At 43.3% G+C, this 14855-nt stretch overlaps 1 non-coding gene across 1 annotated transcript; it reads left to right on the top strand.

The window, feature by feature from the left end:
• The first annotated feature begins 14733 nt into the window (after window positions 1-14733).
• LOC111724141 lies at window positions 14734-14840 on the top strand. The gene has a single exon (XR_002772486.1). It is a non-coding gene; the product is annotated as a U6 spliceosomal RNA (small nuclear RNA).
• The last annotated feature ends 15 nt before the right edge of the window (window positions 14841-14855 follow it).

Below are 14855 nucleotides of genomic sequence, written 5' to 3'. Positions count from 1 at the left end.
CACTAGACAGATCATCCTAGCCTCTCCGGATTGCTAAATCCAAAATTAGAACACACGGTCTGGCATGGTGGCTCACGCCTGTAATCCTAGCACTCTGGGAGGCTAAGGTGGGTGGATTGCTTCAGGTCAGGAGTTGGAGATCAGCCTGAGCAAGAGTGAGACCCCATCTCTACTAAAAACAGAAAAACTAGTTGGGCATTGTGGCAGGTGCCTGTAGTCCTGGCTACTCAGGAGGCTGAGGCAGGAGGATCACGTGAGCCCAGGAGTTTGAGGTTGCTGTGAGCTATGACGCCACAGCTCTCAACCTAGGGCAACAGAGGGAGACTCTGTGTCCAAAAAAAAAAAAAAAAAATTGGAACACATGGTCTTATAGAGGATATATTCTCCTTTGAGAATTTATTTTTCTATGTGTAGATATTACATGTTTATAGGAAATTACAGCAGAAAAAAGGCATCCATAATCTTACCATCCCTAATGCAACCGTACTGTGTTTATTTGATAACTTGCAGGCTCTCTGCAGTCACATATATGTAATTTATTAGAGATAGATGATTTATTACAATGATAGTACAAATGTAATAGTGGTAATTGGATTTTTTTCTATTTAATGTATCATAGCTATTTTCTCCCAGCTTTTGTTTCCTATTTTTAGCTCCTTGTGAAATGGTATTTCATTAAGTGGGAGGAGCAATAATGTCTACCACATTATTACAGAGAAGCCACTGGTGTATGTATGTACCGTGTTCACTTTTTGCCGTCTCTCATCTAATCCTCACAACTTTAGCATGGCCGGGTTTGCCTTCCTTTTTACAGATGAGGAATTCCAGAGAGGGATCAGGAATGAAGCAGAGCTGGGTTTCCCACCAGATCTGATTGCAGGTTCTGAGTTCTAAAGCAGGCTGTTCATTCCCTCCCTATTTGGACATTTAAATCGCCACCTTTTCCTTTGTTATTATAACTCTCCCTACAGGCACGTCCTTATCGGTAGGCCATCTACAATGTGCTGCTGTTGACTCCGTAAACAACAGAGTCAAAGAGGATGAATGTTTTGATGGCTCTTGAGGTCTTATGCCAAAATGATTTTGAAACGAATTATGCCAATTTATAATATGTAAATTATATATAATTGTATATCATAAGGTGACCAGATTTTAACACTGGTAAAGCAGGACAGCATGGGGGGGGCAGGGCCTGATAGCAATGCAAACTTTGATAAGCAGTTTTCGATAATCAGTTCTCAACAATTATTTGTTATTATTAAAGTTTAACATTATAAAATTAACAAAAATAATATAACATGCATATCCTGGCAAAATAGCCACATGGCAGCCAAAAACCATATATTCCCTTCCTGTTCTCCTGTGTTCCCTAGCTTATTGTGCATTCTTTCCAAAAATTGGGGCTTTTTTAAAACACCACAGGACGTGGGACAAATTGTTAAAAATCGGGACGTTTGGTCACTTTACTATATCACCATCTTTGCCCATCTATAAAATATATTCTTCTCAGTAATAGTTATGCTCATTAAAAATTTTGTTTCACTATTTTGGTAGTAAAATGAAAATTTAATATTTAAGCCTATTTTATTGTTAGAAAAATTGACCATTATTTCACATGTTTGTCCACTGGTTATGGTTCTTTGAATGATAGGTTCGTGTCCTTTCCCCATTTATCCACTGGAGGCTTTTTTGTTGTTTTAACCAGAACTATAGCTTACAACCATTTGGAGACTTTGAAAAAAAAATGCTTATTTTTTTTATGTTGTGCCCGAAAATTATTCTCCCAAATAACCCCAACAGACGAATCCGAGACGCACTCCGATGTAAAAAGCATGAGGTGAGGTTTTATTCAGACTGGTCTGGACTCCCCTGGCATGCAAACCTAGGACAAGCCCCAAACCCAGGGTGGAGCAAGTTTTTATGGGGTACAGAAAGCAAGAAGGGGAGGAAGGTACGAGTACACTTTTGATTGGTGGTTTGTGATTTCATTAGTAAAGGAGGATTTGGATTGGTACAGGTGAGGGGTGGGGGAAGGCAGCTGGGAGTGGCTTTGCAGGTTTTACTGGCAAGGAGGGGCGGAGGGGCTAGGAATGGAGTTTGTGTAGTAAACAGTGGGGCTTGTGCAGTAAACCACTGTGTAGTAAACAACTAGGAATGGGGCTTGTACAGTAAACCACAAAATGGAGCTAGTCTGGCCCTCTCACTTATAAGGAAAAAATATATATTTTCCTTATATATTCTTTATAAGGAATTTTCTCATAGTAATAAAGATGCTTTGTCAGATTTGGTGCAAATATTTTTCCTGGTCTGTTTACATTGTAATTATTTGGTTCTTCATTTTTGACATGTTTTTTAAGTTCATATAGTGAGTTTTTTGTTTGTTTGTTTTTTGGGTTTTTTTGAAGCCAGAGTGTCACTCTATCATCTGGGCTTGAGTGGAGTGGTGTCATCACAGCTCACTATAAGCTCCAACTTCTTTAGATATTTCAGTCTTTCTATTTGGTTAAAAAATACTATTTCAGATTTACATTGATGTTTGGTGTTATGTCTGTGCTTAACATGTGCAAGGATGCTTCATAAATAACAAAAAATTCGATGTCCCTTCCCACTCTCCAAGTACCCGTCTCCTTTTCTCATCTCCCACTCACACTCCACGGGCTCTAGTTTGGATTCCATCCCAGTTACAGCAACAAAACAGCTCTCAGCTCACCTTGGCTCTTTGTGTTTTTAAATCCATTTTTTAGAACTCATCTTACTTGATATACTGGAAGAGTTCAGGACTTTTGTCCAAACTCACCTTCCTACACTGAGTCACAGCTCAATGAGGAAACACAAAGGTGGAGTTCAGCCGGTTGGTTGAAGGGCTGGTTTCATTGAGCCCAACACTGAGCCTTAGATTGGAAAAAAAAGACATAAATAAATGTTGCTTTGTATTCTTTTCCAATACTTTAAGAAAGAGGTAACATTTCCATACAGGGCGGCACCTATGGCTCAAAGGAGTAGGACACCGGCCCCATATGCCAGAGGTGGCAGGTTCCAACCCAGCCGTGGCCAAAAACTGCAAAAAAAAAAAATTTCCATACAATATGCACAAATGTCAAGTGTACAGTTTGAGTTTTGACATTATACCCACATAATCAACCACCCTAATTAAGATTAAAAAATGAGAAATTTCTTCATACCTATTTCCAGATAATTTTTCCCTATACAGGCAACTGCTATTCTAATTTCTACCACTGTATATTAGTTTTGTCTGTTTCAGAATTTTCTTTAAATAGAACCATCTAGTATTTACTCTTCTGGCATCTTTTCTCAACCTAGTATTTTTGAGATTCATGCATGTTGCATGTGTCAGTAATTTGTTCCTTTTAATTGCTGAATAGTATTCCATTATATTCATATATCAAAATTTGTCTACCTGGGCATGGTAGCATTCTCCTGTGGTCCCTACTTGGGAGGATGAGGGAAAGGATTACTTGAGCCCAGGAGCTCAAGGCCTCCCTGACCATCATTGCCAGACCCTACCTTTTTCTCTAAAAATAAAAAAATTTAAAATTTTAAAAATTAAATAAGAAATTTCCATTTAATACTAGTAATATAATTAGAGGTTATGATATGTTAAAAATTTGTTTATCGGCTTGGTGCCTGTGGCTCAAGTGGTTAAGGCGCCAGCCACATACACCTGAGGTGGCGGGTTTGAATCCGGGCCTGCCAAACAACAATGACGGCTGCAACCAAAAAAAATAGCCGGGCATTGTGGCGGGCGCCTGTGGTCCCAGCTACTTGAGAGGCAGAGGCAGGAGACTCGCTTGAGCCCAGGAGTTGGAGGTTGCTGTGAGCTGTAATGCCACGGCACTCTACCCAGGGGGACAGCTTGAGGCTCTGTCTAAAATTAAAAAAAAAAAAAAAAATTGTTTATCTAGTCATTTGTTGATGGGCAGTTTTTGTTGTTTATAATTCTGGACTATTGTGAATAAAGCTCATATCAACATGCTTCTACACGTCCTTTTGAAGAAATATGCTTTCATTTCTCTTGGGCACATTCCTAGGAGTAGAACTGGTAGAACATACTCCATGTGGCTTTGATTCTTATACCTTTTTAAAATTTGTGTTATTGCTTGAAATATTATCTATCTCAGTAAAGGTCCCCTGTGCACTCTGTAGTTGTGTGCTGCATTCTAGAAATGTTAATTAGGTCAATTAAGTTGAAAGTATTGTTTAAATCTTTTTCACTGGTATCTGTTTGTTTGGTTAATTACCAAGGATGGTGTTAACATTTTCAGGCATGATCATGTATTTCTCTAATTCTTCCTTCAGTTCTATCAATGTTTGCTTCAGGTTTTGAAGCTCTGTTATTAAATACATAAACATCTAGAATTATTTTATCTTCTTGGTACTTTGACCTTTCTATTATTATGAAATATCCCTCCTACTTTGGTAATACTTTCAGATAAAAAGTCAACTATCACTGTTATTTTCCTTCATGTACAATGTCTGTCTGTTTGTTTATTTCTTTACTCTGGCTGCTTCTAAGACACTTACTTTATCTTTGATTTTCAACCACTGGGCTATATCGTGCCTAGATTTGGTTTTCCTTGCATTAAAACTGCATGGGGTTTGCGTAAATTCTTAGATGCATTGTTGTTTTTAGAAATCAAATTTGGAAAATGGTTAAGTGATGTTTATTGAAGTAGATTTATTCCACTATCCTCTCTCTGTAATGACTCCTATCACATTTATATTTACTACTTGTGATGGTCTCACAGGTCATTGAGTCTTTGTCATTTTTTTCTGATATTTTTTCTCTTTGTTTTTCAGTTTAGAATGTTTCTCTTCATCTGTTTTTAGGGTCACAGATCTTTATGAGGAAAGTGAAAAATCTCCTACTATTACCATGATAAAATTTTATGTCAGATATATTTTCCAGTTCTGCATTTTCCATTTGGTTCTTTTTTATTAAGAATTTTTATTTCAGGCGGCACCTGTGGCTCAGTAGGTAGGACGCTGGCCCCATATACTGAGGATGGCGGGTTCAAACCCAGCCCCAGCCGAACCACAAGAACAAAAAACAATAGCCAGGCACTGTGGCGGGCACCTGTAGTCCCAGCTACTCGGGAGGCTGAGGCAAGAGAATCGCCTAAGCCCAGGAGTTGGAGGTTGCTGTGAGCTGTGTGATGCCATGGCACTCTACCGAGGGCAACAAAGTGAGACTATGTCTCTACCAAAACAAAAAAAAAAGAATTTTTATTTTACTATTATAATTCACCATTTGTTTAACCTTTGTATCCATCTTTTCTTTCACAATTTTTAACATATGTGTTTGCTTTCTTTTTTGGCCAGGGCTGGGTTTGAACCCACCACCTCCAGCACATGAGGCCGATACCCTACTCCTTTGAGCCACAGGCGCCACCCAGCATATATGTTTCCTAATTGCAACAAAAACAGGTCATCTGTAGGTCTCCTTTTACTGGATTTTTTTTTCCTTTTGACAATGGGTATACTTTTTCCCCTGCTTTTTCTGTCTGGTAACTTTTACTTTATCAAAGTTTATGATTTGAAAGGTTAGCTCAGTGCAAGTTATTGGGAGCAGAACTCTTTCGTTCCTTTCCTTTTTGCATTAAATAAGCCAAAGTGATTTTCAAAAGTCGTAAAACCTAGGTTCTAATCACAACTCTGCTAGCTCTGAGATATTGAACAAGTTAACTTTTCTGAGCCTGTAAAGGGCTCTTGTATTTAAAATGATGGACTTAGAATAGTTGTTTTCCAGCTGTAAGATTCTGAGATTTTGTGATTGTAAGGTGTTTTCTCAGATATTGGTGCTAGGACCACAAGTTCTGGAGGACACATTTTGACTCAGGTTTGCTTACTGAGTACCCTTGTACCTCAGAGTTTTGCCTGGGTGGTTTCCTTTTCTATTGTAGCCAGACAACCACACATCAACATGGATGGAGACAGTCACCAAGCAAATGGTGTCACTACAAAGTCATCACTAATACAAAGTTTGGGCTTCAGCTCAGACCTGCTGAATCAGAAACTCTGGGTGTGGAGCTATCACTGTGCTTTCAACAAGCTCAACAAGGTGATGACAATGCAGGGTCAAGCCTGAGAACCACTGGGACAGGGCAGAATAGAGCAGGAACACCGGGCAGAGCCTTGGGCACAGGGAAGAGGAGGTAAAATGATAAATCCCCGCAGGCTAATTTTTTTAATTTTTAAAATTTTACTCTACAAATAGAAACTAGAAGCTATTTTAGTCTTTGAAAAATGATCACTCAAAACAGTGGGTATGGGCGGCGCCTGTGGCTTAAAGGAGTAGGGCGCCGGCCCCATATGCCAAAGGTGGCCAGTTCAAACCCAGCTCCGGCCAAAAACTGCAAAAAAAAAAAAAAAAATAGAAAGAAGGAAAAAAGTGGGCTTGGCTGGGTGCAGTGGCTTACACCTGTAACCTTAACAAGTTGGGATGCTGAGGTGGGAGGATTGCTTTAGGCTAGGAGATGGAAACCAGCCTGAGCAAGAACAAGACCCCATCTCTATACCAAATAAAAAATTAGTCAGGCCTACTGGTGCTTGCCTGTAGTCCCAGCCACTCAGGAGGCTGAGGCAGGAGGATCACTCGAGCTCAGTAGTTTGAGGTGAGCTATGATGATGCCACTGCCCTACTGTTTCAAAAAAAAAAAAAATGAAAGAAAGAAAATAAAAGAAAGAAAAAGAAAAAATAAAGTGGGTGGCATTGTTTTGGATGGTATTTGGCTGTTTTGAGAAGAGGATTAGGGTAAGAAGCACATGGGTAAAGGAGTCAGGGTGGGTTTCTCTAGGCCATTTCTTTCTTTCTTTCTTTCTTTCTTTTGAGACAGAGCCTCAAGCTGTCACCCTGGGTAGAGTGTCGTGGCATCACACCTCATAGCAACCTCTAACTCCTAGGCTCAAGCAAGTCTCTTAATTCTCTTGCCTCCGCCTCCCAAGTAGCTGGGACTACAGGCTCCTGCCACAACACCCAGCTATTTTTTTTTTTTTTTGGTTGCAGCTGTCCTTGTTTGGCGAGCTGAGCTGGATTCGAACCTGCCAGCTCAGGTGTATGTGGCTGGTGCCTTAGCCACTTGAGCCACAGGCGCCGAGCCCTCTAGGCCTTTTCATTCCAAACCAAGCAGCCTCTTTGTCCCCTCAGGTCAGCAGCACGTCAGGAGGGCCATCTTGCAACCACGCTGGCTCCTGTGTGGATGGAGGCGCTCTGTTGGGTTTTCCCGTGTGGTGGTTCAGGTCTGTCCCCTTCGCCTCTCATGGAGTCCCTGCTTCGGTTCCCTGTGGTGGCCTGTGAGTGGTCACTCCCTACAGGTGGGGCTGGGTGAGTAGTTCTGGGAGCAGTCTGGAAGGTTTTGCTGGCCTGGCTTAGAGCACAAGGCACATACCTTGTTGGGACCATCCCAGGGCTTGGGGTCTCATTTCCCAGCAGAGGAAAAACAAAAGTATTTCTCTAGGCTGAAGGGACAGTAGAGCACTTTTCCATCCTAAGCCAAATTCCATTGCAAACCTACGTAGATTTAAAAAAAAAAGGCAGGAAAACTGGTTAGTGATTGGGGTAAGAAAGTGTCTTTGTTTTAGATGGTTTGAAACCACAACAGGTTTGGTAAAACAGGGAACGTGGGCTTGTCCAGGAGCTCGAGAACATGATCTTATATGTTTATTGGTTTCCTAGGGATCACTGTTCTTAAATTCTTGTTGAGAAATGTTGCTACCTGGTAGGATATTGTTTTCATCACATCACGCTCTTGCTCAAGACCTCACTCCCACCTGCGCTGTGAGGGCTGCCTTTTACTACGGCCTCAGGCCTGGGCCCTTGCCCAGGTTTATAATCACCTTCCTTAATGTGGTCCAATCCCACCTTTCTAACATCCTCTCTGATTTCCTGCCGATGCTCACCTGTGCCTGTTGAAGGCCGTATCCTCAGCTCTGCTAGCACCTGCCATGCTCTTGCTAGGCCCATTTCCCAGCCTAAATTTAGGGCCTTTCCCTTCCACAAGCCAAACTGCCCAGCACACTAGACTTGATTTCCCTAACCCCCCCAGCACGGAGAGGCCCTAGCCACCTAGTGCCTGAATACACACTGCCTGGCTGCCTGGCTGGTCAGCTCCCTGAGAGAGTCTCCGTAAGAGCCAGCACAGGGGTGATTGCAGGAAACATGAAGATAATGTATTCATCGTTTGGTATGGCAGCAGTCCTCAACCTTTTTGGCACCAGGGACTGGTTTCATGGAAGATGATTTTTCCATGAACTAGGGAGCAGGGGAAGGTTTTAGGATGTTTCAAGCACATTACATCTCCACCTCAAATCATCAGGCATCAGACTCTCATAAAGCAGTGATTTTCTGCCAGCATGCCAGAGCACACTAGTGTGCTGTGAGAGGATCTTAGGTGTGCACGAACATTTTTAAAGATCATTAATTAATTTATTTTTGAAAGAACTTCAAAGCACAGTAGTATATTCTTTTTTAACTCTTTTCTTTTGATCAACGTAATTTCATGTGCCATGACTATAGGTTCAAGTGTGTCGTGAGATAAAAAAAAAGTTGGAAAAGACTGTGATAAGCAGCATGCAACCTAGACCCCTCATGTGTGAATTTATGGTAGGGTTCATGCTCCTGTGAGAGTCTAATGCTGCGGCTGCTGTGACAGGAGGTGGAGCTCAGGCAGTGATGCGAGCCTGGGAAGCGGCTGTAAATACAGATGATGCTTCACTCACTCACAGCTCCCCTCCTGCTGTACAGCACAGACCACAGACGGACACAGGTATGGGTGGGGGGTGGGGACGGCAGTAGTGCAGAATTGGTATGTTAAGCATTAAGCCAAATCAAGGGGCTCCCAAATGACCCCCAAGGATTCTAGTTGGGTACCACGTTAATTGTTTTGTCTGCCATATGGGATGACTCTGAATGTATTAGACTAGGGGTGCCCTGCCTGGAGGCAACAATCTCTTCACGATAAAGCCAGCTGGCTAGAGCTCCAACAGGACAGGAGAATGAAAGTGGGGTGTGTGCAGTGGTGATATTTATTATTTTACTCTTTACATTTCAATACTCTGTCTATCTGGGGAGTATATAAGGAAATGGGAAGGACGGGCTTATTAACACATGCTGGGGAGGAGAAGGGAAAGTGCTTAGAGAGAAGAGATCGAGGAAAGCTCGACCCTCTAAGGGGCCCTTTTTTCTTCTTGAGGCCATTTCCCTTGATCACGGCCACCTCTGTTATTGTTCTGTGCGTCTTGCCCATAGGCTGTGGGAAAGTTCAGGTTTATGAGAAATCTTGGCATTAGGCCCAAAATACATAATGGCTGTGAAGTTTTAAGAGGTCCTCTGAGGGCAGTGCATTTCTCAGATATTACTTACGTTGGAATAAATAGATCTCAACGATTTCTTAAAACACTTCTTTTTATTATAATATTAAGTTGGTGCTATAGATCTCACCAATTTCGAGGGCACACAGGCAGGACAGGGAGACACAAACAGAAAACCAGCTCCCACCTAACACTAAAAATCTGTGTACTCCAGCGATTGCTAGTCTCTCTCTATTGCAATTCTGATGTCCACACACATCCTGAAATCTCCTTTGTTCAGCACAGGCAAAAATGACAACCATACCTGTCACTGACGAGGCAGTTTGTAACAGCATCAAGTATGTGAGGAATAGGGAACTCTTTCCAACTGGCAATGCAAACAATATAAAAGGAAATGCTTATGGCCTTAAACACCCATTCTTCTCCACATGAGTGTCTCAAAGTCTAGTGGGCATCAGAATCTTCAAGGGATTTCAAAAATGTGGACTTCTAGCCCCGTCTTCCCAATATTCTGATTCAGAAGGTCTGGGTTGGTGCAAGAATCTGTAATTTACCAGCAGTTCAGCTGCGTCTGAACAGACTGTCAGGCAAACACTTGGGGAGTCCCTGGTCTAGGACTCTTCTCGGTCTTACTCTTGTGTGACGACGGGTCCTCAGCCATGAACATGCTCAGGCCTGCAGCAAGTCAGTATTCCATACTCTTGGTTTGTATCAAAGGCTAGTACAAGAACCAGCCCTATAAAGCATGATTGCTTTGATTTAATAATAAATTCCTTTTAGAATTTAATTTTAAACTCTTCTTTGTTATCTGAAAAGGGAGTCATCACATTCTTGATCTCAGCCCCCAAGATGCTCAAAATGAGCTAAATTTAGTGTTCAATAACAGTCCCGTCCCACCCCTGTTCCTGGTATAATTATGACCGCCTTTTTCTCCATAGTTTCTGATGCCTCAGCTTTTATTTTAAGGTGCCATAAATCCTTTTTGGAAGTGTACAATGTGTAACAAAGCAAAAAATATATAAAACACAGAGAGATCTGTTAGATATCATTACCTTAACAAGAGAGAATATATCTTTTGGTCCCTCTGAAGCTATGAACTAGGAGAGGACGGACTTCAGAACACAGTTTTGCCATACAATTTTCTCTTTCCTTTAGCCTCAAATCCCCCATTCTACTACCTTCAGTCACATACGCCTGATAATACTATCAACAAACTGTGAACAGTGTTACTGGCTAAAGGCTTGTGCCCACCCCAAATTCCTGTGTTGAATCCTTATCCTCCAATGTGATGGTATTTGGGGATGAGGCTTTTGGAAGATAATTAGGGTTAGATGAGCTCATGAGGGTGGAGCCCTCATGATGGGATTAGTGGCTTTACAGGAAGAGGAGAGATCTTGTTCCATATACCTACACTGAGGAAAGGCCATGTGAGGTCACAGCAAGAAGGCAGCCATCTGCAGGCCAGGAAGAGAGCCCTCAGCAGGAACTGGATCTTCCAGCACCATGACCTTGGACCTTCAGCCTTCAGAGCCGCAGGTTGGCCATCCCTGCCTATGTGGTGGGATCTCTTTGTAGCAAGAACCCACCTCTCTCTCGATGGCATTCTCTTCCTCTCCCTCTCCTCCCCCCCTCTTTTTTCTCTCTTTATGTCAGTTTGTAGAACTTTCTAGAAGACTAGACAAAAGTCACAGATCATCTTGGCCACTCCTTTTTCAGGAGACAGAGGGCTTCCTGCCCATTTGCAATGCAGTCCTCAGGACAACTCAGATAGCTCAGAGTTCTTCATTCCTCCACTGTCTCAAGGTTAATGGACAAGGGGAGAACTAATTCATTGATTCATGCATTGGGTCAGCGCCAGGACTTTGTTTATGCTAAACTGTGCTCTGGACTCAGAAGTTCTGCCAAAAAAAACTGGTGGCAATGCCATCTGATGTGAGCTTGGGACTATTAACTGGAAACCGGAGCAGCTTTTCCGTGATGTTTCTCAGTTCCGTCAGCGAGCACAAGGCTGGGTCTTTCCCTTTATTCAAAACTGCAAATGCTGGGAGTTCGATGAGGTCTGGGCCATTGGTACTAATACTAATTTTATAATGGCTATCTTTTTATATCATGCTTGACTTTTTACAAGCACCTTTGTCTAAATCATCTCATGTTCCTGACGTAAACCACTTGAGTTCAGCCCTCTGGCACCCCTGTGAAGCTCAGAGAGGATCAGGATGTGCCTAAGAATTCAGTCATTTGTTAGAAGTTTCAGAGCAGCAATGGGGCCAGGATTTGAACACTGCTTTCAACTGTCCCGGAGAGGAGGCAGTGTGATGGTCACAAACGCTGCAGAGATGTGTTGGTAAAACCAAGAACCGTGCTTATGGAACAAAAGGACAGTGAAACCATGGGTAAGGTCTGATGTCTTGTTTGACCTTAGTCATCCATCATTCTGGACTGTTCTCCAAGCTTTTACCAGGCCATACCGGCTATTAAACACAGCTCAGATTTCAACGTGGTTGAGATCTTAAGGACTATGAGCATAATTTTTGTAATTCTGCTAAGTGTTCACTCATTTTCCCAGAGTAGGGGCCTCGCACACGGGAGAGGGTCCTCTTTGTTCCCAGCCTGCAGCGCTGCTCAGTGCATGCGACCAGCTCTCTAGGGAGAGGGCCTCGCAGGCCTCCTGGGGAAGGTCAGTGACCTGGACAGTGAGGATGGGCTCTGCCCGGTGAACTAGCTTAGCTCTGTGGGGTGTGGCCAGAAGTGGGTGGATTTCCAGGCCATCCTGGTGATGGAGCTGGGCTGTGTGGATGGGAACCTCCCCAAAGTAGTTCTGTTTCCAGTCTGTGCAGGGGGCAAACGGGCAACAACACTGCTAATGGCCAGGGACTGTCAGCCTCGCCCCTCTGGGGCTGTTCCCTCTTTCCTCATCCCTGCCCTCATTGGAAGGAAGAAGGTAGATTCTTCTCCCAAGCCTGACTTGGTGAGAGTAATTTGTGATCGGTTGACACACACGTAATGACCGCGTACCTGTCTCCCCAACTGTAACAATCCACCCTCAGCGTGACATTTCACCAGGGCTCCCGGTCTGTCACCATATTCCCTTTTACCCGGATCCCACATGGTCATGGTGGGTGCTCGACGTTCCCCTCAGTTCCCCTTTCCTTCCTCCTTTGCTCTTTGTTCCCCCTGCCTGGAATGTTGGAACCCTCAGCCCCAGCTGTAGAGTTCTCACTCGTCTTTTAGGACCTTTTCAGAAGAGTCACCTGCTCCCACGGCCTCCCCTTCAACTTGGCATACACTTACATTATAGATCTGTCAAAATGGCACTTGATTCTTTTCCCATCACTTTCCCCCATCCCCAGTCAGGGGCTCTGTATCTCTCAACCTCCTGGCACACTTCCTGCACACAGTAGGTGCTCAATAATATTAGCTGCGAGGAACTGGCGATATGCAGCTCAGAGCTTCACAGAAAGCTCCAAGGTGAGGGAGCAGAGGAGAGGCCTCCCAGGGCACACTGTGATTATGTCTCCACAATCTCCAAGCAGGATGTGTCTTTTAATACTTGTGAAAAATGGCAAGTAGTCAGTTTGCTTTTAGAGGTGAGGTGCTCAAAAATACAATGTGTTCTAGAATGTTCTGTACTAACAGGTTTAAAGACAGAGGACCACAGCTTGCTAAGAAGAAAATGACAAAATACACCAGGGTCTCTGCAGCCCCCTGACTGTACAAAATACACCAGGGTCTGCAGCCCCCTTGAGTGTACAAAATACACCAGGGTCTCTGCAGCCCCCTTGAGTGTACAAAATACACCAGGGTCTCTGCAGCCCCCTTGAGTGTACAAAATACACCAGGGTCTCTGCAGCCTCCTTGAGTGTACAAAATACACCAGGGTCTCTGCAGCCTCCTTGAGTGTACAAAATACACCAGGGTCTCTGCAGCCTCCTTGAGTGTACAAAATGCACCAGGGTCTCTGAAGCCCCCTGACTGTACAAAATACACCACGGTCTCTGCAGCCCCCTGACTGTACAAAATACACCAGGGTCTCTGCAGCCCCCTGACTGAACAAAATACACCAGGGTCTCTGCAGCCCCCTGACTGAACAAAATACACCAGGGTCTCTGCAGCCCCCTGACTGTACAAAATACAACCAAAGTCTCTGCAGCCCCCCGACCCTCCCTCAAAGACATTTCTGAACCCCCACAGGAAAGGACTAATTTCCTCTCTGCAAGGCCCCAATATTTCTATTTAATAGAATATTAAATTCTGCCTGCATCAGACTTTATTTAAGTGGTGCTTGGTCTTCAGAGAGGGATTTCATTGAGTGGAAACCCCAAAAGAGGGTACTTGGAGCTTTGAAAGGTAGAAATAGATCCAGCTCCTTGCAGTATGATGAGGTTCTGTCAAAGAAGGTCAGGGAAAGCTGATAAGAAAGGAAATGGTCTCATTTCACTCTCCTCTGAGACCCCTGGGCATCTTTCAAACCCATGGTTGATTCTAAGATAAGAAGAAGGGAAACCGTCCCAACATCATTCTACACACCCCCGTTGTCACTCACACCCATTACAAGAAGTCTGGCAAAACCCGCCCGTCAGAACAAGCCATGGAATTACTTGTTTGTTGCTGAACAATAAGTGTTTAGCTTGTAATAGGTGCTCAATTAATACTGACTAGATAGGCTCAACACCTATAGCTCAAGCGGCTACGCGCCAGCCACATACACCAGAGCTGGTGGGTTTGAATCCAGCCTGGGCCTGCCAAACAACAGTGACAACTACACCCCAAAAATAGCCAGCCATTGTGGCGGTTGCCTGTGGTCCCAGCTGTTTGGGAGGATGAGACAAGAGAATCGCTTAAGCCCAGGAGTTGGCAGTTGCTGTGAGCTGTGATGCCACGGCACTCTACCCAGGGCGACAGCTTGAGGCTCTGTCTCAAAAAAAAAAACAAAAAACAAAAAACAAAAACACTGACTAGATAAATGGAGGGATGACAACAACCAGACAAACAGCCATGAATCCATTTGGGCAAACTGACTATAATTTTAAGCCAAATAAGCTTCCTGTTTGATTATCAAGGCTCATCCAAGGAAGTTTTGATTGAGGCATGCTTTATTTTACTGTGTTCATTAGAATAAGTGGGTCCCAAGTACAGAATCTAGATCCTTGAGAGAAAGGATTATGCCTTATTCTCTCTCCTCTTTGCCCAAATGCCAGCCTATGATGTTATGAGGTTTGATAAAGTAATCTCAAGACGTCAAATGTTTAAATCCAAATTTCCTCTAACAAAAAAATGTTCTCCATTAATGATATTACTATGAACAGAGTACTTAGCCAAAAGAAATGATCTCAAGTGAACTGGGTGCATATTTGATGTGGCCTTTTTAACTGCAAAAAAAAAAGTTTGTGTTAGTAATACACATGAGTGCTCGCTTCGGCAGCACATATACTAAAATTGGAACGATACAGAGAAGATTAGCATGGCCCCTGTGCAAGGATGACACGCAAATTCGTGAAGCGTTCCATATTTAAAAAAAAAAAAAAAAG

This window comes from Otolemur garnettii, unplaced genomic scaffold (assembly GCF_000181295.1).
Source record: "Otolemur garnettii isolate 467f Iridium unplaced genomic scaffold, OtoGar3 scaffold00019, whole genome shotgun sequence".
Taxonomy (NCBI): Eukaryota; Metazoa; Chordata; class Mammalia; order Primates; family Galagidae; genus Otolemur; species Otolemur garnettii.
The sequence above is the reverse complement of the archived record's forward strand: the minus strand, read 5'-3'. Positions and strand labels throughout refer to the sequence as shown.